Source organism: Vombatus ursinus, unplaced genomic scaffold (genome assembly GCF_900497805.2).
Source record: "Vombatus ursinus unplaced genomic scaffold, bare-nosed wombat genome assembly UNPS02000580.1, whole genome shotgun sequence".
NCBI classification, from domain to species: domain Eukaryota; kingdom Metazoa; phylum Chordata; class Mammalia; order Diprotodontia; family Vombatidae; genus Vombatus; species Vombatus ursinus.
In genome coordinates this window covers 22,505,302-22,531,397 of record NW_020940358.1, presented here as the reverse complement: position 1 = coordinate 22,531,397, position 26,096 = coordinate 22,505,302, and positions in this window count along the sequence as shown.

Genomic DNA, 26,096 nt, shown 5'->3' with positions numbered 1-26,096 from the left:
ATAACGTTTTAAAATGAATAAAATAAAATACATACGATTACAAGAGATACCGATTATATTGAGAACAGTTATCAAAATGTAAAACAAAATAAGCCCAAGTTCATAGATGCCGAAGAACCTCCTTACTTTATAGATGATGAAATTGAGGCTAGGAGAGTTTAAATGACTTTTCTAAAGTCACACAACTAAGTTTCAGAGATAGGATTTGAACCTGGTTTTTCTGGACTGCAAGGATATTCTAAATTTCTTTGTTCTAAGATCTGTTTTAGATCAAAGATTCTGCATTTTACTCTTCTTTGTAGATCTAACAGGGCTGAATAGAGTACTGGTCTTACAGTCAGGAAAATCTGAATTCAAATCTGAACTCAGACACTTACTAGTGACTGGGTAAGTCACTTAGCCTCTGTTTGCCTCAGTTTCTTTAACTGTAAAATGGCAATAATAATGGCACTTACCTTCAAAGGTTATTGTGAGGTTCAAATGAGATAATATTTGTTAAACAACAACAAATGCTTAGCACAGTGCTTGGCACATAGTAGGTACTATATAAATTATTATTCACTTCCTCCCCTCTAACATTATCTGTTTTAAGGTCCTTTCCAACTCTAGCATTCAATTCTCCATGTTCCATATCTTTTTAATTTTCTAACATTTTATGATCTCACTTTTACCCTGTTGGATGACTGATAAAGGACAGAAGAAAACTAGGGTGGATAGCTAAGGGTCTTACTTATTAGAGAGGCAGGTTGGCACAGTGAGGAAGACCTGAATTAGATTCCTGCCTCAGATACTAGCTGTGTGACCCTGGGCAAATAACTTACTCTCTTGTAGCCTCAGTTTCCCCATCTGTAAAATAGGAAGAATAATATGCCTCACAAAATTTTTGTGAGCATCAGCAGCTTTATAAGCATTAAAGTAGCTATTATTAGTAGTAGTAGGAATAGTAAAAGTTCACCTAGACCAGGTCCCTCCTTTCCAACAGTCTGATTATCTGCCCTTTGATTCTCCTCACAACAGCCCATCTGGTTTCTGCTGGTCCTTTGTCAGCTTTCTCCCAGAGAAAGCTCTTAAACTCATCTGAAGGCCTGAAAGAGGCCCCAGAGGGAGATAATCTGGTTGGATAACATGTCCCCTTTTACTTGAATGCTTCAGGGATACATCTCAATGGTCTGGCTAATTCTTCTACCAACACAGATGGTGCCATGTCTATGCCTTTGGGCAGATGGTCATTATGAGTTGCTGTGGTCAAAAAATTCATCACTTGGAGGTCAGCCTACCAATGAGGTTCTCTGAATTTAGTTGGGATAATCTTCAGACAATAATTATATTGTTCGTTTTTCTATAGTTGAGCAGGCCCAGTTTGGTTGGACCTACGAGAACTTAAATAATAATAACAGCTAGCATTTATACAGCATTTTAATGTTAGTAAAGCATTTTTACAAATATTATCTCATTTGATACTCACAACAACCCTGGGAGGTAGGTGCTGGTATTATTTCCATTTTATAGATTATGAAACCAAGGTAAATAGAGATTATGTCACACAGCTAGTGTGTAAGGATAGATTTGAATTCAGATCTTCTTGTTTCCAGGCTTAGTGTTCGAGCTGCTGAGCCACCCGGCTTAAATCCTGCTGGGATAGTCTTGGAGAATCCCAGGCTTCATCCTCTGATGAGGCATCAGAATAAACCATTATTGGAAGTATCGTTTCTGGGCCCTAAAACTACGAGGCTGCTTGGATCTTCGTGGCCATACAATTTGGTGGGTGCGACAGAATTGTTCAGGCTAGTTTGGGTTGTATCAGAGGCTAGGCAATAGTTTACAAACAGACTCTTCCCTTCCACTTTTTCTTGCCTTTCATTCAGAGTGGCTCCTCTCAAGAGGGCGAGCACCAAGAAGTAGAAAAAGAGTTAGCTTTTAAATCAGAGGATTTGAATTCGAATTTCTGTTCTGCTGTCTCTGCATTCTTAGACAAGTCACTTCACCTCATCTTAATTTCCTCATCTAGAAAATGTGGGGGATTGGGCTGCATGATCACTAATGTCCCTTCCTGCTCTATCTAGATCTATGATCCTACCTGGCATCTTATAAACTATGTAGATTATCTAGATAATTAAAATTAGGACTCCAGGTATCTGGATTCCCAGTAGGCCTCAGGCCTCTATTTATGGCTTTTCCTGGATTTTACTTTTCCATGTACCATCAGGAGTGAATTCCTAAGTCAAAATCGTCCACTTATGGTTGGGTTCACATATCACAAATTGACATGGAAATTTAGCAGTTATCCAGTTGACTTAATCTGTGGGTAGCCCAATCAGATGATTCAGGCCTTAAAGTCAATCTCAGATATGGCTGTCTACACAGATCAAATGAATGGGCAGTTGGCAAATCTCCATTGGACTTTTCTTCATTTCTGTTGCCTTCATTTCTGGTTTTCAGACCAGTTTCCTCCAACATGAAGTGCATTCTTTGCTCCCTATAAGGAATCCAGCTTTTGCTGAAAGGCTTGCAATCACCAGGAGCCCACAGCCTCCTCAGGCAGCCCATTCCACTTTGGAACAAACAACTCTAATCCCCAGGGAGTTTTTTCTTTAAGTGAAGTTGAAATCTTCCTCTCCATAACTTTTCAGTATTCATAGTTCTGCCTCCTGGGGCTGAGCAGAACAAGATTACTTCCTCTTCCACATGACAGCTCTTCAAATGCGTGATTCATTTGTTCAATTGTTTCAGTCGTGTCCAACTCTCCATGACCCCATTTAGGGTTTTCTTGGCAAAGATACTGCAGTGGTTTTCCATTTCCTTTTCCAGCTCATTTTACAGCAAACTGAAGCAAACAGGGTTAAGTGACTTGCCCAAGGTCACACAGCTAGGGAGAATTTGAACTCATGAAGATGAGTCTTCCTGATTCTAAGTCCAGTACTCTATCCACTGTGCCCTCTAGCTGCCCTTCAAATGTGTGAAGACAATTATAATGTCCATTCCTCTTCTCCCCTTTCCCAAGTCTTCTCTTTTCCTGGCTAAACATTCCCAGTTCCTTTAACTCATTCATATGAGGACATGTCCTGGTCACTAGTCTACTTGCCTTCCTGGTCACTTGTTCCTTGGACCAGTTTCCTTCCCTACCTCGGTACTTAGGTACTCAGTTGGAGCTATGTTTAATTTGTCTGAGTAGCTACGTTGATTTTTAAGTGTTCTCTGACATTAGAAGCTCCTTAAGGTCAAGGAATAAGTTTTCTAATTATAATTCTATTTCTAGTTTTTTATCCTACAAGGCTCAGCATGAGGCTATATATACACAGTAGTGCTTGATTGATGGGTAGAAGTTATAGGGGGGCAGATTTTGGCTCAGAAGGAAGAATTTTCTGATAATTAGAGCTGCCCAACAGTGAGATGGGCTGTCTCAGGAGGTAATGATGACTTCCATTTCTGAGGTGTAGTGTTTTAAGTTATTCAGAGCACTTTTCCCACAATAGCCTTGGGAGGCAGGCAGTGCTGGTATTATTATCTCCATTTTACAGATTAGGAAACTGAGGCTGAGAGGTGTATTGCAATATTAAATGTTGGAGCTGGGATTTGAACACAGGTTTACTTGACTAGAAGTCCCCCACTCTATCCTCATCTGTACCATGCTGTCTTTATAGGTGTTCAGTGGGAAGCTTGGTTGGCTGATTGCTGGGAATGTGTTAGAGAGAATTCATGCTTTGGATATATGTTGGACTGTGGACTAGATTCCAGCTCCAACTCCGAGATTTATTGAGTGATTTTCATCCCCGTTAGAGCTGGATTTTGTTGCTGATTCGTGTTGACTGATAGGTCTAGAAGTCAAATACATGAAAGGGTTCAATGGCCCATGGCCTCTTTCCACATATAGTCTTGATGCAGACGCTCACAGATAGTAAGCATCAGAGGTGAGGTTCTAAATCAGACCCTCTGACCCTAGAGCCAGCATTGTGCCTAGTTCTGTGCACTGCATTTTAGGAAGAAGGTTGAAAGCTGGAGTTAATACAGAGGAGAAAGATGATGATGATGAGGGGTCTCTGATGTCATGCCATACAGAAATCCTTTGAAAGAACTGGTTATATTTAGCCCGGAGAAATAAAGGTTTAAGCCGTCTTCAAGTTTTTGAAGGATTATGTATGGAAGTGGGATTAGATTTATTCATTTGAACAATCTCAGGGAACAATTGCTATGAGAAGGAGCTGGGCTAGGCACTGGGAAAGAAAGACAAAAGCCAAGCAGGCCCAGGCTTTTAAGTGGAGCCCAAATAAAGAGGATACTTATCCTAAATTCCTCACATACTGATGAGTCTTCCATTGCAAGGGTAGAGTCGCCCCTCAGAGTTTTGGGAGTGTCTTTTTCTGGTGCAGTTGGCTTCAGGATCCTATTCCAATAGTGATCAGTGCCTCAGCATAATTTAACTGATTAACACTCGTTAATAAATTTGTAAAAACAAAGGGATATTCAGCGCAAGGGTGAACAACAGAATTTACTAAGTATTCTCCATTGAAAGAAATTGTTTGGGAGGGGCGGGTCACATTCTCCTGCAATCAGTTCAGTTCCTGGGAAATCTGAACTCAGATTTACAGTAGTTTCTACAAAGCGTTCACCTACCACGTTCACTTCTGGGTGTGGCGTGGCCAGCGCATGTGTTGTTGCTTCCTGCCACCGGGCTGGCTCAAGCAGGCCACTTTTCAGCGACTTCATTGTTGCCTCCTCTGTGCAAATTCTGGCATGGACTTGAGCTATCTGGCTTCTGGTGCCACGTGCCAGAATTCTCCAATATTCCTTTACCTAAATCAGGAAAGGAGCAGGCACAGAAGCGATGAGCAGAGGGCCTGGTATTCACAGGCCACGTGGGAACCTCGGTGGAGGGATAGGTAGCAGCTGCCAATCGGTCAGTGGTCAGTCAACAAGTATTTATTAAGCACTCACTATGTATCAGGCACTATGCCAAAAGCTAGCGTTGCAGAGAAGGGCTACAATCAAGTCCCTGGCTTCTGGGAGCTCTCTAGGAGTTCATATTCTTTTGTAAATTAGTTTTTATTGATGTCTTCTTTCCATCACTATAGTTTCCCCCAGTATTCCTCCCAAGGCACTTTCTATCCCCTCTTTGCTGAGGACCTTGACTCATAATTCTAAATAAATAAATATCCCTTTTCCTCCCCTTCCCAGAGAGCTATCCCATAGGACAATTTTTTCTTAACAAAAAAAGAAAAAGAGGAAAAAAAATCAGCATAACTGCTCAATATATCAAAAAAGTCTGAAAATATGTGCAATGTTCAACGCTTGTGGGCCTCTCACCTCTGCAAAGAGGTAGGGTGGGAGTGTCTTCTCATATCTCTTCTTTCAAGCCTTGCTTTTTAATTTTGCAACATTTGCTTTTGATTTTTTGCATGTGGTTTTTCTTTCTGTTTATGGATGTGGACCTCACATTCTAATGAGGGAATCAACATCTAAACAACTTCGTACATTTAAGAAATACACAGTATAAATGGGAAATAATCCCAGATGGAAAGCTCTAGTGGTGGGTAGCGGAGTAGAGAGGATCAGGAAAGGAGTTCTGCAGGTGGTAGTCTTTGAGCTGAGATGTGAAGGAAATCAGTAGGTGGACATAATGAGGGAAAGCATTCTAGAAATGCTGGACAGTCAGTGAAAAGGCAGAGCTGGGAGAGGAAGTTTTATATGTGAGGAACAAGTAGTCCAGCATAGCTCAGTCTTAGAGTATGTGGAGAGGAGTAAAGGAAGTCAGGAAAGGGCAGAGTTGTGAAGGGCTTTAACTGTCAAATAAAGGATTTTCTATTTAATCCTAGAGATAATAAGGCACCACTAGAATTTATTGGGGGGAAGCTAGGTGGCACAGTGGATAGAGTTCTGGTCCTGGAGTCAGGACAGCTCCTGAGTTCAAATCTAGTCTCAGATATGTACTAGTTGTGTGTCCTTGGGCAAGTCATTTAACTCTGTTTGCCTCCGTTTCCTCATCTGTAAAATGAGCTGGAGAAGGAAATGGCAAACCACTCTAGTATCTCTGCTAAGAAAATGCCAAATGGGGTCATGAAGAGTTGCTGAAAAATGACTTAACAACAACAACAACAATTTATTGAATAGGGAGGATGATATGGTGAGCCCTGTACTTTAGGAAAATAACTTTGGTAACTGAGTGGAGAATGGATTAGTGAGGGAAGAGACTTTGGGCAGGATGCTAACCAGAAGGCTATTGCAATAGTCTAGAACAGGGGTGGGGAACCTGTGGCCTCGAGGCCACATGTGGCCCTCTAGGTCCTCAAGTGTGGCCCTTTGACTGAATCCAAACTTCACAGAACAAATTCTTTTATTAAGGGGTCTAGGAGTGAGATGAGGAGAGTTTGTACCAGGGTGGTACTGTGTGAGTAGAGAGAAATGGACTTATATGAGAGTTTTGGTAAAGGTAGAAATCTGAAGAGTTGGCAACAAATTTGATATGTAGGATGAGTGCAAGTGAGTTGAAGATATCAATGAGGTTGTGATCCTGAATAACTGGATGGTGGGTGGTGCCCTTTTTAAAGTAAAAGATAAAGTCTGGAAGAGGGAATGGATCTGTGGGAAAGATAGGAGTTCTGTTTTGGACATTTTTGAGATGCCTATGGGACTTCCAAGTTATCATATCCAAGAGGCATTGGGTGATAAGACTCTAGAGCTCAGGAGAGAGCTTAGGGCTGGATATATGGACCTAGGAGTCATCTGCACTGAGATGATAATCACACCCATGGGAGCTGATGAGATCATAAAGCAAGACTGTAGAAAGGGAGAAGAGAAGAGGTCCCAGGGCAAGCCTTGGGGTCATCCATAGTTAGTGGGCATAACCTAGGTAAAGGTCCAGCAAAGGAGAATGAGAAGTGGCCAGACAAGTAGGAAGAGAACCAAAAGAGAGCAATGTCACAAAAATCTAGAGAGAAGAGAATATTTAGGAGAAGAGAGACGGTAAGCGAGCTGGTCAAAGGCTGCAGAAAGGTCCAGAATGATGAGGACTGAATAAAAGGCCATTTGATTTGTCAAATAAGAGATCGCTGGCAACTTTAGATAGAGAAATTTCTGTCAAATTATGAGGCCAGGAGACAGATTGCAAAGGATTTCAAAAGGGAGGGAGAAAGTGGAGGCACTGTATTGTTCAGATGGGTAGGTCACTAGCCTCAACAGCTTTCTAGATGACTAGATGACTTTCTCAAGACATTTAACCAAGAAGGGGAGGATAAATATGGACTCACAGATAGCAAGAATAGTTACATCAAGTGAGAGTTTTTTAAGGAATGGAGAGATATGGATGAGTTTGTAGGCAGCAGGGAAGGAACCAGTAGATAGAGAGACACTGATGATTAGAGAGAAGGGGGGCAATCTGCCGAGGAAGATGGAATGCAGTGTGTTCAAGAATGCATATAGAGGGGTTTGCTTTGGCAAGGAGAAGTGCTATCTCTTCATGGGAGATAAGAGTGATAGTGGAGGATGACATCTGAGTGATATGAGTTGAAAAGCAAGGAAGAGGGATTTTTCACCAAATGATCTCCATTCTATTTATATTTGTCTATGTGTATTTATTTATTTAGAATTATGTCAAGGTCCTCAGCTAAGAGGGTATGAAAAGTGCCTTGGGAAGCTTGAAGAGAGTTGGAAAAGTTTTGAAATAATAGCTATTGTGAGTGGGAGAGTTGAATTGATTATGGAGATGTGAAAACTTTGCCTTGCTATAGTGAGGACTTAGTTGAGATTAAGTAACACAAATTTTTAGTGGACCCAGCCAATATGGTTTTGTGACTTTCTCCAGCTCTATTCAGGAGCACAGTGAAGATGGTGGATAGTGGAAATAATCCAAAATTGAGATTGAGGTTGGGGTTGAGATTGGGAAGGAAGGAGAGTGAAGCCTGTGTAGGGATGGTGGCCTAAGAAAGAACTGAGGGGTGGAGGGACTGGAGTTCATGATGAGGATCAGAAACAGGGTTAGGAGTTGATTATAAAAGATTGTGATCAGATAAAGGAATTCATGAACATGGAAGTGAAACACATGTGGGTGATGGCAAGATCAAGGGTATAATTATTTCTCTCTAGCTAAGGTGAGATGAAGGGAACTGAGTAGATTGAGGAACTAGGAATTTAGGTTATTTGAGGAGGCATCAATATGTATGTCGAAGTCTCCTAACATGAAGGTTAGGAATTGGAGTTAGAAAAGGACTGTGAACCAGGCACTGAACTCATTGAAAAAAGAAGGAGAATGTTCTAGGGCAGAGGTTTCCAAACTTATTTGACCTACTACACCCTTTAAAAAAATTACTCAGTGTCCTACTGAAAATCTGCTTTAACTCTTTAATGGTTTTTAAAAAAAAATTGCATAATTTCAAAAAATTTTTTAAAATGGAACATTTTAAATTTATTAATTTATTGTAAATTTGTGGTTTTTTTCTGCATTGAAATTTTGATGATGCAATATTGCATTGTTACTGTGTAGTATTGTATTGTAAGCAAGGCATTACATGTACATATTCCTGCTGATGCATGCTGGACTTCCCAACAATGAGCAACACTCTTGCCTGCCAACACTTACTTGTTAAGACCTGTCAGCAAACTTGACCACTGATCAGTTGTAACTTGCATTTTGTGTGTTTATTTGGAAAATAATGTAATCACTACAACTTTAACTGTTACACAACAGATGAAACATGTATAGTTTTTCAAAATTTTCTTCTCTTCTCTTCTTTTTTTGTTCTTCCACTGCCCCTTTATTTTTATTCAATACCACCTGAGACTACTACTGCCCCCCTGCATCATTCCAGCACCCCCCAGGGGGGTAGTATTGCCCACTTTAGAAACCTCTGTAGGGATTATTATTGGCTACCAAGATCTGATTTGGATAATTGATTTGAATCTCAAAAGAGCAAAGGTTCCTGAGGGATGGTGGTAGAAGAACAACTAAAGTGGAAAAGGGGAACAAAGAATATTTCAGCTCCCCATCACATCCAGCAAGCTATGGGGTATAAATCAAATTGTAACCAGCACTGGAAAAGATGGCTGGAATGAAGCAGCCAGGTTTCTACGAGTACCAGAAAATGGAAGGAGGGAGAAAGGAAAAGGATCAAGATGAAAGCTTAATGTTGCTGTCATCTCTCTCAGCAAGAGTAGGGCCATGTTTTGGGTGACAGAGGGCCCATGGCTCCTCTCCCACTCCTCATTTAGATGTTAACCAGTGGTAAATATTAAAGTAAGTCTGTTGACCAGTGAAAACCTTTTGGATGCACCCCAAATCTGGCTCAGTAGCCAATCAAAAGTCCATTTCTTCACCGTGTTGTTAGTGCCTAGAACTTGTTATAGAATGTGTGTGCACACTCCAAGGTCCACTTGGGGATTCGTTAGCAGAGTACATTGCACATGTTCGTGAAGACTGGACCAATTATGGTCAGTCTTCCCTCCTACCTCCCTTATTCCCAAGAGCTTTCATTATTTTACTTGTCCCTAGAAAGAGGTTGATCCAAATCCAAAAGGATTTGATATAAGGTAAGATTTTCAAACAATTAATTAAGTCCCAAACTAGAATAGACTACCTTGGTAAATAATGAGTTTCCCATCATATATGATGGGAAGTCTTCAAACAGAGACCATATAACCATTCGTTGGAACTATTGTAAAGACAATTCTTTCTCAATATACACTGAACTAGATGTTTTCTGAGGAAACTTTACAACTCTGAAATTAGATGATTCCATGGTTCTGAATCCTGGCTCTGCCACTTACCAGTTTTGTGACCTTGGTTAAATCATTTAACCTTTCTGAACCTCAGTTTTCCCATATGAAATATGAAAAATACTGCCTCCCTCACAGGGTTGTTGTGAGGATGCTAAAGAGGTAATGTAGGTAATACACTCTTTGAGGGCAAAAGTATGTAAATGTAATACGTATGGTGGTTTCTTTTTATGGGATTACAGAGATAGGTATCTTATCTTAAGAGGATTGAGGCAATATGGTACAATGGAAAGAACACTCCTTTTGGAGTCAGAGGACCGGAATTCAAATATTGCCTCTGTTACTTGATAGTTGTTACATTGGATCAGTCACTTAATTTCTCTGGGCTTTAGCTTCTTTATCTGTAAAATGAGAGGGGTTTTATAAGATGCCTCTAAAGTCCTTTTCAGCTCTAAATCTGTGATCCTGTGATTAATATACTTCAAAAACCCCTCAAATTTCAGTACTTACTGTATGCAGGGCACATGCTAGTCAGAGGGGAAACACAAAGATAAATAAAGCATTGTCTCTGCCCATATGGTATATATAACCTAATAGGACATATTTTGTGGGGTGGGACCTGGTTGTATTTTTTCCTCTAGCACTTTCTAGATTTCTGGCAGTGTCATATCATTTCATGTCTCTTGCTCACATCTGACCATTTTCTTGCTCCAATTTATGCAATCACAGAATGTTATAATTAGAAGGGATCTTAAAGATCACCTCATAGAATCCTCCCATTTCATAGCTGAAGAAATTGAGGCTCAGAGAAGGGAATTGACTTGTCCAAGATCTTACAGGGGATTAGTGCCATGACCTGGATTTTAGATTCTTTTCACTTCCTCATTAAAAAAAAAAATTAAACAAGCATTTATTAAGCACCTACTATGTACCAGGCATTGTGCCACACACTTCACAACTATTAGCTCATTTGATCTTACAATAACCCTGGGAGATAGGTGTTATTATCATCATCAACCCCATTTTACATTTGCGGAAACTGAGGCAGACTGAGGTTAAATGACTTGTCCAGGGTCTCACAGCTAGAAAACTTCTGAGGTTGAATTTGAACTCTGGTCTTCCTGACTCCAGGTCCAGTGCTCTATTCACTGCAAGGTGCCCTATTTGGGAGAATGTTGGGCCAGACTATTTCATGGCAAAACCTGAGTCAGCATTGAGTCCCAGGGTTCATGCCAATCTTGGGAGAAGTGAGGTCAGCAGCAGAGAAGATATATGGGAAAAACAAAAAAGTCAAAGTAATTAAGAGCCATTAGAGGATTTTGAAGGGTCAAAGTGACAGTGACATGTGAATGATTAGCTGTGCTGGAGAGAAATAGCCACATATTGTACAGCCTGCTGAGGTCCCAGAGGCACTGGAGGACTTCTTCTGTCTTCTGTTGTGATAGGAAACTCAGCACTTTCACATCCCTATTTCTCAGCCTGGTATTTGAGGTCATCCGTACCTTTGACCTCCTTTAGTTCCCGTGGTGCTGCCAGCAGAGATCTTCCAACTCCACCAAGTTCCTCTTTTTGCAATTCTTCAAGCCCTGCAGGAAGAGGGGAAAGTTCTGGATTTGGAATCAAGGGACTTGAGTTTGACTCTATGTCTGTATGACCTTGGGAAAGTCACTTAACCTTCAGTTAAGTTTGGTTTAACCCAGTTAAGGCTTTAGTTTCTTCCTCTGTAAAATGAGAGTTGAACTAGATGACTTCTAAGTACTCCTCTTAGCTTAGAGCTATGGATCTCATGTTCTTTCCATGCCTGCCTCCTGGCTTTTGTTCATGTTTATTCCCTTTACCCACATGCCCTTCATACTTACTTCCTCAGAGAAGTACCATAATAAAATGGAAAGAGCCCTGGGCTTGGAGTCAAAAGACCTGTGTTCAAATCTCATCTCTGCCACTAACTATGTGTATGACCTCGAGTAAGTCATTCAACCTCTATGAGTCACAATTTCCTCATCTATATTATGTGGATAGAGTGACTTAAGTGGATAGAACACTGGGCTTAGAGTCAGGAAGACCTGAGTTCAAATCTGGCCTCAGACACTTAGTAGCTGTGTGACCCTGGGCAAGTCACTTAACTTCTGTTTGCCTTAATCCAATAGAGGAGGAAATGGCAAACCACTCCAGTATCTTTGCCAAGAGAAAACCCCAAATTGGGTTATGAAGAGTTGGACACAACTGAACAATAATGACAACACATCTGTAGACAACAGCGTCACTCTGATTCCAAACTGAGTGCTCTTCCCCCTGTACCACACTGCCCCTTCCACCTATCTCTACCATTCCAGCATTCTATGATCTGTTTGTACACAAGGAGATACATACACTCCGTCAGCAGATGGAGGAGGATGGCCTAAGGGCGTTTATCTTCCTTTCAGCAGAGAAGCAACGGATCACAGTCCCTCTGCGTGATATGGGAGAAGAGAAATGGTTAATGTCACCACAAACTAAGCTGTGCTGGTTGGTTCAGGCCAACCTCACACTGCCAATCATAGAGAAATCTTAGGGCAAATCCTTCAAACTATAGTGAAAAATTGGCAGGTGATGGAGGCCAAATAAACCCATCCTTGTCTTCCCATGGTAGATAGCCATTTCCAAAGAAGGCTATTCCCGTTTTAGCTGGAAACACCAATTTGCAGGCCTGAGGGAGGGGAGAATGAAAGGCTGCTGAATAACGATGGTGCCATTTCTCTTATTATAATAATAAAGGGATACATGGGTGGAATGGTTTCAGCTTGGGCTGCTGCTGTCCCCCATGAGTGATTTGTGGTTTAACTTCTCTTGGAAAGCTGTCTCTCTGGGTGCCCCTGGCTCTGAGTGAGTAGAGGCTTTTGAGATCAGTGCCTTTCATTTTCAGACTACAATAGTGCTCAGAGTGGATGGAAATAGCATTTTGGACTCAGTTCCAAACTGATAATTAGAGGAGTGCTTCATTGCTGGCAAGGGCAGATGTGCCCACCAATTGCCTTGCAGCAAAAAAAAAAAAAAAAAGGAAATATTATAGTTCCACATTCCTTATCCTTTGGAAATAGATCCTCATTGTATATACAGTGTGGGTTCTGATTTATTCCAGGCAAGTTTTTTCAGGACTGGACTGGAGACATGTAGGAACAGCTTCTTTGCCATAAGGAATTTTCAGCATGGTACCAAGGACATCAGTGTAGTGAAAAAAGCATTGAACTGTGTGTCAGGAGGCCAGAGCCACATACTTGCTGTGTGAATTTGGGCAGGTGGATCCTCTCTAGGTTTCAGTTTCCTCATCTGTTTTAAAATAATAATAATGTTAATAATAGCTCACATTTACATAGTATTTAAGGTTTGTAAAGTACCTTACACATATTATACATACGATTCTTTGATCATTCTATGAGGGTGTTAAACCATCTCTAACTTTATATACCCTAAAAGTCTTTTCAGCCCAGACATACTATATTCTAGGGTCCCTTCCAGTTTTGACATTATATGCTCAGTGTTTTAAGGTCCTTTTCAGTTCTGACATTCTGTAATTTTTGCTTTAAGGTATCTTTCAGACTTATTTTGTTGTCTAAAATTTCTTAAGGTTTCTTCCTGTTCAGATATTCTATATGCTCTTCCAACTTTGATATCCAATGCTCTATATTCTAAGCCCTGAAAATCTGTGTTCTAAGATTCCTTCCATCTCTGACATTCTTTGTTCTAAGTTCAAGGACTCTTTTTTCCTAAGGTACCCAGATCTGACTTTCTGTGTTCTCAGTTCTCCTTCAGTTTAGACATTCTATGATAACCATGATTCTGAGTGTCTTAGTAAGAGCATTCAGTGTGACTACCTGTGTAGCATATCAATGATTGTCTTTGTACTTTGCAGTGGCAGAGGCAGCTTCAAGGATGGCAGCTGTGATGTTATTGACTTCAGCCCTCAAAGTGATGCCATTTAGTTTGAGCTATTTTTCTTCATTTTCCTCTGGCTTGATATCAGCGTTGCAGAAGTGAAATGGTGGCTCAAGCTCTTACCCTTCACTTTCTCCCCTCAAAAGAAAATGAAAGTTTTTTTTTTTGTTGTTGTTTTTGGCTAGGCAATGGGATTAAGTGACTTGCCCAGGGTCACACAGCTAGTAAGTGTTATGTGTCTGAGGTCAGATTTAAACTCAGGTCCTCCTGACTCCAAGGCTGGAGCTCTACCCACTGCACTACCTAGCTGCCCCAAATGAAAGTATTTTTGAATATTACCTGCAAAAGATCTATCTCTGACAGGGAGATAGGAATATGGAGACCAAGGGTGAGGCAGCAGGAGGATGTAATGGGAATTGTTTTTGTTTATTTAAAAAAAACCCCATAGGATTTAGAGATAGAAAAGATCTTAGAGATCATTAGGCCATGACCTTGTAGGTAAGGATACTGAGTCTCAGATAGGAAAAGTTATTTGTCTAATGTCATAACATAGAAGGTTTAGATTTTTACTTCAAGTCATCTGGCTACAGACCTAGAGCTCTTTCTATTAAACCATGCCCCAAATATGTAGAGAGAGAAAAATGCATGTGATAGAGCAATCTTCTGGGTGGATATGGCAGGGGAAGTATTTGTGTATTTTCTAAAAACTTCCCAGTGGAAGGAAATCATAGCATCACTGAATCTTAGAGTTGGAAAGGATCCAGTCTATCCAGGCTAACCAGCTTAATCTCGTACCCGTTCCTTCTACAGCACCCTCAGTCCCTGCTTCAACACATCCTCATAGGATCATAGACTTAGAACAGAAAGGGACTTTAAAGGTCATCTGGTCTGACTTGTCTGTTTTAGAGATAAGGAATCTGAGGCCCAGTGACTTGCCTACGATAAAACTGGGATTTGAACTCAGGACCTCTGACTCCAAAGTCAGTGCTCTTTCTACTGTCTTACGCTGTTTTGGAATTTTCAATGATAGGTGACCCACTCTCTCACAAGGCAGCCCATTCCATTGTTGTTCTGCTCCAGTTATTAGAAAGTCTTTCCTTATATTAGTGCACGAATTATCCTGCGTTCTTATGGTTGCCTCATCGATGTGAACTTTTGTTTTGAAATTGGTGTTGTCGCTTGAGCAAGGTTGAAATTTGTTTTGTGCGTGGTTTGTCACCTTTTTGATACCCATGGATGGTGACTAATGGTCCATAGCTAGTTCAGATAGCAAAGCTATGCCTTTGGACTTGGCTTTTAAAAATGGGCTGTGCATGGATTCTAGAGGCCAGAGAGCTAGGTCAGAGAAATGCAGGCTCAGACTTGGTTCCCTGGAGATAGAGCTGTGCATTCACATATTTTTGTAGGATTAAGTAAAGTCTATCCTATATTTGATGTATCATTATTCTGAGTGCTCAATAAGATCGTAGCTAGATGAGTTATTGCATCATGGAATCATAGATTTAGAACTTGAATAGGCCTTATAGGTCATTCAGTCTAAAAGAAATTAAATGATTTGCCCACGGTAACACTGTTAATAAGTGTCTGAAGTGGAAATCAAACTCAGGTTACTTTAAGCCAGTATTCCATATACTGTATCTTGCTGCCTTTCAAAGGAGATGAAGGCATATATATATATTTATGTGCATGTGTGTGCATACACACACATGCATACATGTGTATGCATATATACATGTGAATGTATGTGCATATACACATATGCATACATATATATGCACATGTCTATATGGTATTTGTATTATATATGCACATGTGTGTGTGCATACACACACATTAGCTAAATTTGATGATCCTTGGGGAAACCCCAGGTTGGGGTAAAATAAGCTAAAATCTGATGTCTAGGGGAAATGAGCCAGAGAGAAACTGTGAAGATCAAACCTAGTTTATGTAACCCTAGAACCATTTTTTTTTTCTATGAGTCTTGGGTTACATTAGGCTAAAATCTGTTTCCTTTATAAACTGCCATCCATTGCCCTTAGCTGCTTTCTGGGGCCATAAAAATGACTTTAATTCCTTGCCTACATGACAGCCCTTCAATTTTAGAGGCAGCTGTCCTTTTCCTGTTAAGTTTTCTCTGCTTCAGGCTAAGCAACCTCAATTGTTATGCTTTGAGATGTACAAAGCAGTTTCCCCATAATAGTGCTATTTGGGTAGAGTTTATTGTCCCCAGCTACCGGAGAACCTTCTTGTGTGTAGGGCAAGTCAACAGTATGGATAACCTCTTCCAAGCTATCTTGTTCAGACCAACCAGGCAGCATCCAAATAAAGATGATATTTTTTAGGGCCTCCTACCCACTTATCTTACCCAGAATGCTAAACAGTTTACTGTGTTGGCTTTTGCTGCTGGGGGTGGTGTATCCCATGATAAAATGTAGTAGGATCGTGCTTACAATGTAGCGGCCCATCTTCCTACCTTCACTTTATCTCTCCCTCCCACCACTGTACTTTCTTCCCCCACACCTGATGTTCTACCCCACTACCTGAATAGTTGTACTAATAACATTGTAAGCCCCTTGAAGGCAGGAGCTATCTTTTGCCTCTTTTTGTGTCCCCAGTACCTAGCACATGTACTGGCACATAGTAGGCACTTAATGTTTATTGATCGCTGTCACTCTTATTCTGAAAAACCACTGCTGGCTCCCCAATGCCTATCAGTAAAGCTCAAACTTTTGACTCTGAAATTCAAGGCCCTCTACAACCCAACTTCAAACTACCATTTAGTACAACCTTGTGCTTATATTTGTATCTTCAGAGTGTAGCACAATGATTGACATACAGTCAGCACTTAATAAATGCTTGTTGCTTTGTTGCCTTGCTCTATCTCAAACCATTACCCTTTGTGTATTCTGCATTATAGCCAACTGGATTATTTCTGATCCCTTGATTTCATTATATTCTCCTCTTTCTTTGCCTCTGTTCAGGCTAGAATGTGCCCTTGTTTTCTCCTCCCTTGCAACCCCAGTGGTGCCCATCACATTGTAAACTCCTTGAAAGAAGGGTCTTTGTCGCATCTATCTTTGTATCCTAAGGACTGAAAACAGCATCTTATACACGGGTACTTAACATATTTATTTTTGTTTTTATTTACTAGGAATGGGACTGAAGCAGTTTGCTCAATTCTGTGTGAACCATCTCCAAACACATAATCATGAAAAATGTCAAATTCAGCCCATCTGCTTCAGGGAGCTAAAACATCTGGATGAATGGAATGTTCATCTTTCCTCTGGATATTTGGCATGCTATAGATAGCTTAAATTCAAAAGCCCTTGCAATTTGATCTATCCTAGAGAATTTAGGTTAATTTGTAGTGAATTACGCCTGTTTCTTTTATCCTTCCATTCTAGTTGTTTTTCATTCATGCTAATGAATAACTAATTTTGACAATATAGATTTCTTTTTGATGTGTGAGTTTTGTCATTTCATCTAAACCAGGGGTTCTTAACCAGAGATCCGATAAGTATATTTAAAAATATTTTATTTACTTTATTTAAATATAATTATTTTCCTTTATAATCCTATTTTTAAAAACGTTATTCTGAGAAGGATTCCATAGGCTTCCCTAGTCTGTAAAAGGGATCAATAACACACAAAAAGTTAGGAACCTCTGTTTTAGGCTCTGAGCTCCTGGAAGGCAGGAACAGTGTTATATTTTCCTTTGTGTCCCATAAGCATAAGACTAAGCATCTAGTAGTTACTTAGTAGAGATTCTTCGATTCAACAAAGATTTATTAAAGATCTACTATACTAGGTGCTGTTTTTACTATGTAAAAACATAATACAGCTATCCCTTCCATGTCACGGAATTAGGGATGCAGCCCCCTCAGTGATTTGGAAAATATCATGTAAAATTTTTTGTCCTTGCCTTCGTACCAGAGAAGAAGCCTGAATTTTTTCTTTTTCTTTTATGGGGAGTTTATAGTACCTTATTGTAAAATTTGAGGTTAAGTATTGGTCATAGGCTTTGTGTTATCTGCTGGCCTTCGCAAGTCATCTGCGGCTTCCACAAAACTCTCTCAAAATTTAATTTCTTATGCAGACTCATGATATATCGAAACTTCGATGGAGAAAGTCACGATATAGAAGAGATAACTGTAGTTCCTGCCCTTCAGGAGATTACATCTTACTAGGGGGAGATGGTAACCATCTGATGTCAAAGATGAAAGAGGAACCTCTTTCACTAGGAGAATCCCTGACAGAAAACAAAAGGTGTTTGGAAACTTTCATCTAAGTGATGGAAAGCTTGTGGAACAATAGAATGTCAGAGCTAGAAAGAAGTCTTAGGGCTCATTGTGTCTAGGATCAAAGGATTTTAGAGCTCGAAGGAACTATTTAGAAATCGTCTATTTCAACTTTCTCATTTTATAGATGAAGAAACTGAGCCCCAGAGAAGTTAAGTGACTTGTTTAAGGTCACATAGGTGGTCCTGACTACCACAGTCAGAATCTGAATCCATGTTTTCTGTCTCTAAGTCTAGAGATGAGAAAACTGAGGTCCAGAGAGGGAAAATGTCTTGCCCAATGAGACATAGTGAGGTGGTGATGGAGTTGGGACTACAACCTATTTCTTTCCTCCCAAGCTCAGTTTGGTTTCAATTATTCCAAGCTACCTCTCTGGGAAGAGGAGAAGGGTGGAGGTGGGGGAATGTTCTGTTGCTCTGAGTAGAACTATCAAGTGCATCTTGAGAAATGAAGAGCATTCAGCAGCACCCAAAGGAGGAATTCAAAGAGACAGAATGCAATTTATCCAGATCCACATTTATTTTAAATGTCCTTCTCCTTTGATACATTTCACCTGAAGAAGAAATTGAAACTATAGGAGCCACTATGGTACTGCATGCTGATCTGTTTTCTTAGGCATTGAGAGTTACCCAAAAGGAAACGCACGGGACCCAGGGGTAAATGAATGTTTTGACAAACCTTCACTAGCAGTGGGAAAGGGAGTAAGATGGTGATGTGGCCTTAATTTCACTGTTTTTTGAATCAGTGAGCCAAGGCAGAATAGTGTGAAACACATGTACGGATTCACTTTTTGCTTCACAGGTTACAAAATGCTTTCTTTGCATCAAAAACCCTATCAGCTAAGCAATATATGTTCCTTATTATTACTATAATTTTATAGATTCAGAACCTGAGGCCCAAAGAGAGGAAATGACCTGCCCAGGACCACCTGGGTAATAACAATAATAATAGCAGCTGATATTTATATAGTCCTTTAAGGTTCACAAATCATTTTATAGACATGATCTAATTTGATCCTCATAAAAACTCTTTGACATAGTAGAGACTACCTATGGGGATGATTCTTTTGATTTTTCAGATGTGGAAACCGAGGCTCAGAGAGGTCAGATTTTTTTCCTACACAGCTAGTGAGTGTTAAAGATGGACTTTGAACCCAGCTTTCTTCTGATTCCTACTTCAAGCACTGTTTTAAAAAATATTATTATTTTTTTCAATTAATAAGCATTTATTTTCTTTCCCTCCCATTTTTTCTCTCTCCCCCTGGAAAAAGAAAAACAAAACCCTGGTAACAAATATCACCGTTGTTTCCATGCCACACTGATGCTTTTGTAAGTAGTGCGGCTGAGACTTGAGTAGGTCTTTTGACTCGAAGGCAAGTACTCTTTCTATTATTATGCTGGATTGAATTTCAGAAGATATGATTCTGCCACTGACTAACTGTGTGACCTGCGATATTTCATCCCCTCTCTGGGGTTTAGTTTTCCCATCTACAGAATGAGGATGTTGGTGTACCTACAGTACTAATGTTCTATATTACACCTCTTCTGTTAGCATGTCAACGCCTTGAGAATTAGAGATTGTTTCATTCTTTGTATTACTGTCTCTGGTGCCTAATGCAGTGCCTAGTACATAGTAGCACAAGCTTAATAAATGGTGGTCGATTGCTTACTTGATCAATAGAGCTCTGACATTCTCTATTCTAAGGTCCTTTACAACACTGGCATTTTATGGATCTAACCTTGTATTTGGCCTCTAGAAAACTCCAGTCAATATTTCCCGATGACTCAATAGGGCATTTTATCACTTCTTGTAATGAAATTTCAAAGAATGGTTACGATGAAAAAAAAAAAGAAACATGAGTGTGTTTGTTATTTGCTTCTGTTCCAATTTTACCATAATTTTTATGAACCTTGTGTTATCTGATTTCCTTACACGAATCTACTTGGCTGAGGGATTGCTTTGGCTGGCTTTGGTGGGAAAGGCAATTCTCTGGGGCTTGTGAATATATCACTTTACAAAGTCCATTTTGAAACATCTGAGACACTTTAATTAACACAGGCCTTTGTTTCTGGGCTGGCTGAAAAAACCAGACAGGCAGGATTGAATTTAGTGTTACATGGACAGCTCCTATCAGGAACCCTTCTCTGCTTGGACTATTCAGGGTTACTTGGGGAGCTCAGGTCAGTTGTTCGTAGCTGTTGTCTGTGCAATAGAGACCCTGTCTCCTAAGGTATCAATTATGATTTATGCAGTAAGTATTAATCAAGAGTCCATGATGTGTCACATGTTGTTAGAAATATGGGGTGGGAAGGGGGGCTATATGAGGAGATCCAGTCCTTCCTTTGAAAAAATTACAGTTTCATTGAGGAGACAAGATAAGCACATGATTGATTGTGTTATCACTGGAATAAATATAGTATGTTTAATATAGCCATAATATATAATAATAATATAATAAATATAAGTTGGAACAAATGATCTCCAGGATCATTCCTAGTTATAAATTTCTGTTATCTTTAATCATCTCTCAATAAAGGGATCTAACTCCCTGCTTTTCCTTCTCCAGTGTTGGAAATGACTTACCTAAGGTCAAATTAACCAGGGACTCAAACCCAGTTCCAGTGCTCAATCCACTATGACACAGCATTTCTCTAGAATCAGTCTTTGATACTTCAGAGGATATGTGATCTCTATGATGGAGTTTGCAGCTCATCCATACCTTTTCATCCTATGTAACTCTTGTCCCTGTCTTCCCACTAAATCCTCCATAGCAGGTCTATCCAATGTGCTAGCTACCTTCCTTTAAGTCTTTTGAAATTGCAAAAATGCTAGCTATCTATTGGTTACTCTTCTCTTTCATTACATAACTGACCCCCCATTCATTTCCAGTGCTGCCTTCACTATAGCAAGGCAATCATTCTGTTCCTCTGATATCAATTCTCTAGCCCAGTTTCCATGGTGCCTGTTCCAAACCTTCTCATATCTTTTCAAACCTCCCACAACACCCCTCCCTGACTCTTTTCTGAGGACCTCATATCATACTTTACTCCCCCATCAGGTAATTTACCAAGAGATTCTTCTTTTTCCCTCCTCTTCTCATATTATATTATTTAGACATCTTCTATTTTCTCCTCCTTCATTCTGGTTTCAGATGAAGAGGTTGCCCTTCTCTTTATTAAAGCCAAGTTCTCTTCATGAACCTTTGATCCCATCCTATGCTATCTTCTCCAGCTGATCACACCCACTATCACAACTTCCTTACTTTTAGTCTTAAATTATTGGCTTTGTTTCCTTGCTACCTACAAATATGGCCATATTTACTCTAGTCTTCAAAAAGCAAACAAATATCATTTGATGCTACCATCCTGGCTTGCTATCATTCCATATTTAACCTTGCTTTCTTTGCTAAACTCTTTGAGAAAGCCATCTACAGTCAGTGCCTTCAATTCCTCTCCTCTCAATCTCTTCTAAACCCTTTACAATCTGACTCTGACCTCACAACTGAACTGAAACTGCTCTCTCTCTAAGGTTACCGATGTCTTGTTTTTTTTGTTTTTTGTTTTTGTTTTTAGGCAATTGGGGTTAAGTGACTTGCCCAGGGTCACACAGCTAGTAAGTGTCAAGTGTTTGGTCTGAGGCCAGATTTGAACTCAGGTCCTCCTGACTTTAGGGCTGGTGCTCTATCCACTGCACCACCTAGCTGCCCTCCATGATGTCTTAATCACCAGGTCTAATGGCCTTTTCTCAGGCCTCATCTTTCTTGACCTTTCTGCAGTATTTAACATTGTTCATTGGTTTCTCCTCCTGGATACTCTCTCCTCTCTAGCCTTTTGTGTTACTGCTCTTTCTCGGTTCTTCTCTTCCTTGTATGACTGCTCCTCAGTCTTCTTTCCTGGATCTTCATCCATGTCACCTCCAGGAATCTTGGGCTTCCCTTAAAGCTCCTTCCTAGGCCTTCTTCTCTTTCCCCTCTGTGTTATCTCACTTGATTATCTTGTCAATTCCCGTGGGTTCAATGATCAGCTTTGCGCAGATGATTCCTAGAGCTCTATCTCTAGACTGACCTAGTGTTTCTCCTGAGCGCCAGTCCTGCGTCACTGACTCTTGGATGTCTCAAGCTGGATGTCTTATAGACATTTCAAACTGAAGAAGTTCAAACCAGAACTCGTTGTCTTTCCTCTCAAACCCTCTCTTCTTACTAGTTTTCCTGTAATTATTGAGGGCACTACCATCCTTCTGGACTCCCAACCTTAGCGTCATCCTCAATCCCTCACTCTCATCCATCCCACATATACAATCCATTGTCAAATCTTGATCTCTCTCACACACATGTGTACACACACAACACACACGTATATATGTAGATATGTCTAGGTGTGTAGGTATGTGTATATGTGTCTTTATATATGTACATACACAAATATATGTATGTACACACATATCCATATATATCCTTCTCTTCACTCACACGACTACCAATCAAAATCAGACTTTTCTAACCTTGTGTCCACACTATTACAACAGTTTTCTAAACAATCTCCCTACTTTAAGACTCTCCCCTCCAATCCAAGTTCAACATAACCGTCAAAGTGATTCTTCTAAATCTTGGGTCTTATTATGTTACCTGTTCCCATACTCTCTAAACTTCAATGACTCCCTGTTCATTCTAGGATTAAATGGAAGACTCTTCATTTGGCATTTAAAGCCCTGTACAATCTGCCTCCTTCCTATCTTTGCATCTACCTTATAGCTTACTTTTATCAATACCCTTTTAAGGTCTGTCCACACTGGCCCATTTGCTATTTCTTGTGCGCAATGAGCCATCTGTCATCCTCATGCCTTTGCTTTGGCTGCCCCTCATGCCCAATGTTCTTCTATCCTTCACCTCTTAGTTCCCTAGCATCCTTTAAATCTCAGCTTAAATCCCACCTTCTGAAGCAGGCCATTCCCTGTCTCCCTAGCTGCTTTCCTTATGATATGACCTCTAATTTATTCTAGGTATATCTTGTATGGATCTAAGTACTGACATGTCTGTTCCATTAGAATGTGAGCTCCATGGAGGCAAGGACTGTTTTGACTTTTCTTTGAATCCCCTGCACTTAACACGGTACTTGCATATAGTAAGCACTTAATAAATGCTTGGGATGATTGATTGGGCTCCAGGGTAAGCTGAGCACAGGTCAGAGTTCAGAGATCTGTGAGTGGGCTTTGGTCCCTGGGTGGTACCAACACTTTGTTGTTTTTTTTTTAAATTTTTAAATTTTTAAATTTTTTTTTAGTGAGGCAATCGGGGTTAAGTGACTTGCCTAAAGTCACACAGCTAGTATGTGTCAAGTGTTTGGTCTGAGGCCAGATTTGAACTCAGGTCCTCCTGACTTCAGGGCCGGTGCTCTATCCACTGTGCCACCTAGCTGCCCCCCACTGCACCACCTAGCTGCCCCTGGCACTGACACTTTGGCATAGCTCTCCAGATCCTTAGGGGTCATTCATCCCTTCAGCCCCAGAGATGGTAGCATCTCAACCCCAGAGATAACACCATCCAGGGATGGTGGTGGAACACCAAAAGCTCTCTGACCCCGGATTCTTGGGCTCAGCTATTGGGAGGTAGCAGCAGAGGGCATGTTTTAGTTCATAATTTCTCAACCATATGGCCCCAGGAGAAGGAAAAATACATAGCTAAGTGATGGGAACTCCTGAATTCCAGTCTTATGTGTAGAGGTTGGGGGATTTCCTGGAGAGTCTGAGGCCTCAGCCTTCTAGATAAAGAAGAGGGATTCTCTAGCAGTGTCAATGCTATTTCTCTAGAAACTCCAACTTTGAGAATCCCAGAATCAAGCCTTCTATCAAGAAACAGGAGAGATTGTGGGTAGCACCAGCTTCTTAGAGAGCAGAAGATCACACATGGCTGCCAAATTGGAAAAACAATAAGGAACTAAGCCACCATGTAAAGCAGCAAAGTTATGATTATCAATTATTGTGAATCTAAATAATTATGAATTATTTGGATAGTATAAGTCCAATAGGGAATTTATTTCTTCTCAAAGATCCCCAAGCTCATTTTCTTTCCAGGGGTGGGGATAATACTATAAAGTTAGGGCCCTATATGCATCCCCTGGATGAGAAAAAGACCCACTAGAATGTCATAGGATTGTCTGTCTAGCAACCCCAAGTTGATTTCTTTTCAAAGAGAAGTTCAAGTCATAGGGTATGAGTGGTATGCATCTGGAGGAGCTGTATATAGTGAGATTCCATTCCATTCCTATTTACTCAACCCAATGCAAGGTCATGTACAAGATAAATATACGGTACTGTGGCTTAATGGAAAGAGAGTGAGATTATAGTACCTAGAGATAGAAGAGGAACTTGGAGACCATCTAGTCCAACATTTTCATTTTATAGATGAAGAGCCAGATGACTAGGGAAGGAATTTGACTTGCTCAGGATCATATAGGTAGCAGCATGGGTCAGTCCAGAGGACACATGATTTAGTCAGACAGCTTGGATTTAAGTCCTAGTTCCACTCCTTATTGTCTGCTAGGCCTCAGGCAAATCCTTTTATTCTCTCTGGGTCTCAGTTTCTTCATCTGTAAAATAGGAGGTTGGACTAGACCATCTCCAGTGCTCTTTGTGTTAGAACCCTCAGTCAGGAGATCCATTTTCTAGTCCCAGTTCTACTACTAACTCAGTGGCTGAGTTCTGGACTTGTTTTGCCCTCACCATATGAAAATGTGGGATTTTGGGGGATTTAGAAGAAGCGTGGAGCAAGCTTCAGAAGGGACTGTGAGGAGTTGAGTTCAGCTGCAGATTCTAAGGCCGGAATCTGTTTGTCTTCAGGATGAATGGCTGGAGAGGCGATGGACCCCTTTGTCATGACTCAATGGCAGGGGCAGCAGCTGTGGCCAAGCCTCCCATGGCCTAATCTATAGCCACTGGCCTGAGGATATGAAGCAGGTTGCTGGCTGAGGTGGCTGATTAGCGCTTCTGTGGAAGCTGATTGAAATGAATAAAGCTTGATAATGCTGTGTTGTTCCACAGCCCCAAATGGAGCAATTCCCTGGCAGTGGGAAGGAGAGGATGGGGGATAGTGAGGGAAGGGAAGCATTGTTTGGTAGTGCTATGCTATACTATGGCCCATTTGATCTTACATGCAATCCCCTCTCCTCTTCACTGTGTTTAATCGCACTGTGTTTGGTTGGTAGGTGGAAATCATTTTCTTAGTACTGTTCTTTTTCCCCCTCACTGCTCAGTAATTCTCTAAGTTAGTGTCTCTGACTGTCCTCTTTGTACTTCCTGGCACCATCATGGCTCTTTGATAATGCATAAAAGAGCAAGCTCCCCCTCTCTGTGGGCTGGACCCTTTGCTTATGGGATAGAGGAAGGAATACTGCTTCTGGAGTCAGATCACTTGGGTTTCAATCCTATCTCTGACACTTAATACCTATGTGACTTGGGCCTGATTTTCCTCATCTATAGAACAAAAGGTGTGGACTCAATGTCCTATGAGGTCTCTTCCAACTCTAATCCCATGACTAGTCTCATAATCCCATGTCTCATGAGCCTTCCTTACATAGCTCATTCTTGTGCCAGCCCAGAAAGGGAAAGATAGGAGCTCCGCCAATCTCAGTAGAACTCTCTCTGCCTCTCATCCAGAAGGAATTCAAATAGCATTAATCAGAGATTCTGAAGCAGAAAAAGAATTTAATAAGAGCATATCTTTCAATCCCTTCATTTTACAGGTGGGGAAACTGAGACTCAGAAAATAGAAGGGACGGCACATAATCACCTAGTGATAGAGGCAGGCCTAGACCCAGTTCTCTTGTCTCCCTACTCAGAGCTCTTTCTACCATATGAGTCTTGACTCCTCTGCCCTTAAAACAGACTCAGTTCTGAAGTAGAGGGAATTTCCCTTTGGTTCCCATCAAACTTTCTTTTCAAGACTTTCTCCCTATTCTTACTGTGAATTGTCCTTCCTTTCTCTCCTTATCCCAATCCTTCTGGTGTTATCTCTTGATACAATGGAAGAGAGACTGGATCTGGAGTCAAAAGACTTGGGTTATAATCTTAGCTCTGTCCCTAATTGTGTGACCTTGGGAAAGGATAGTCAACCTCTCTGGGCCTCAGTTTCTTCATCTGTAAACTGAAGGCTTAGGCTCAATGAACTCTACGGGAACTCTAAGATCTAAA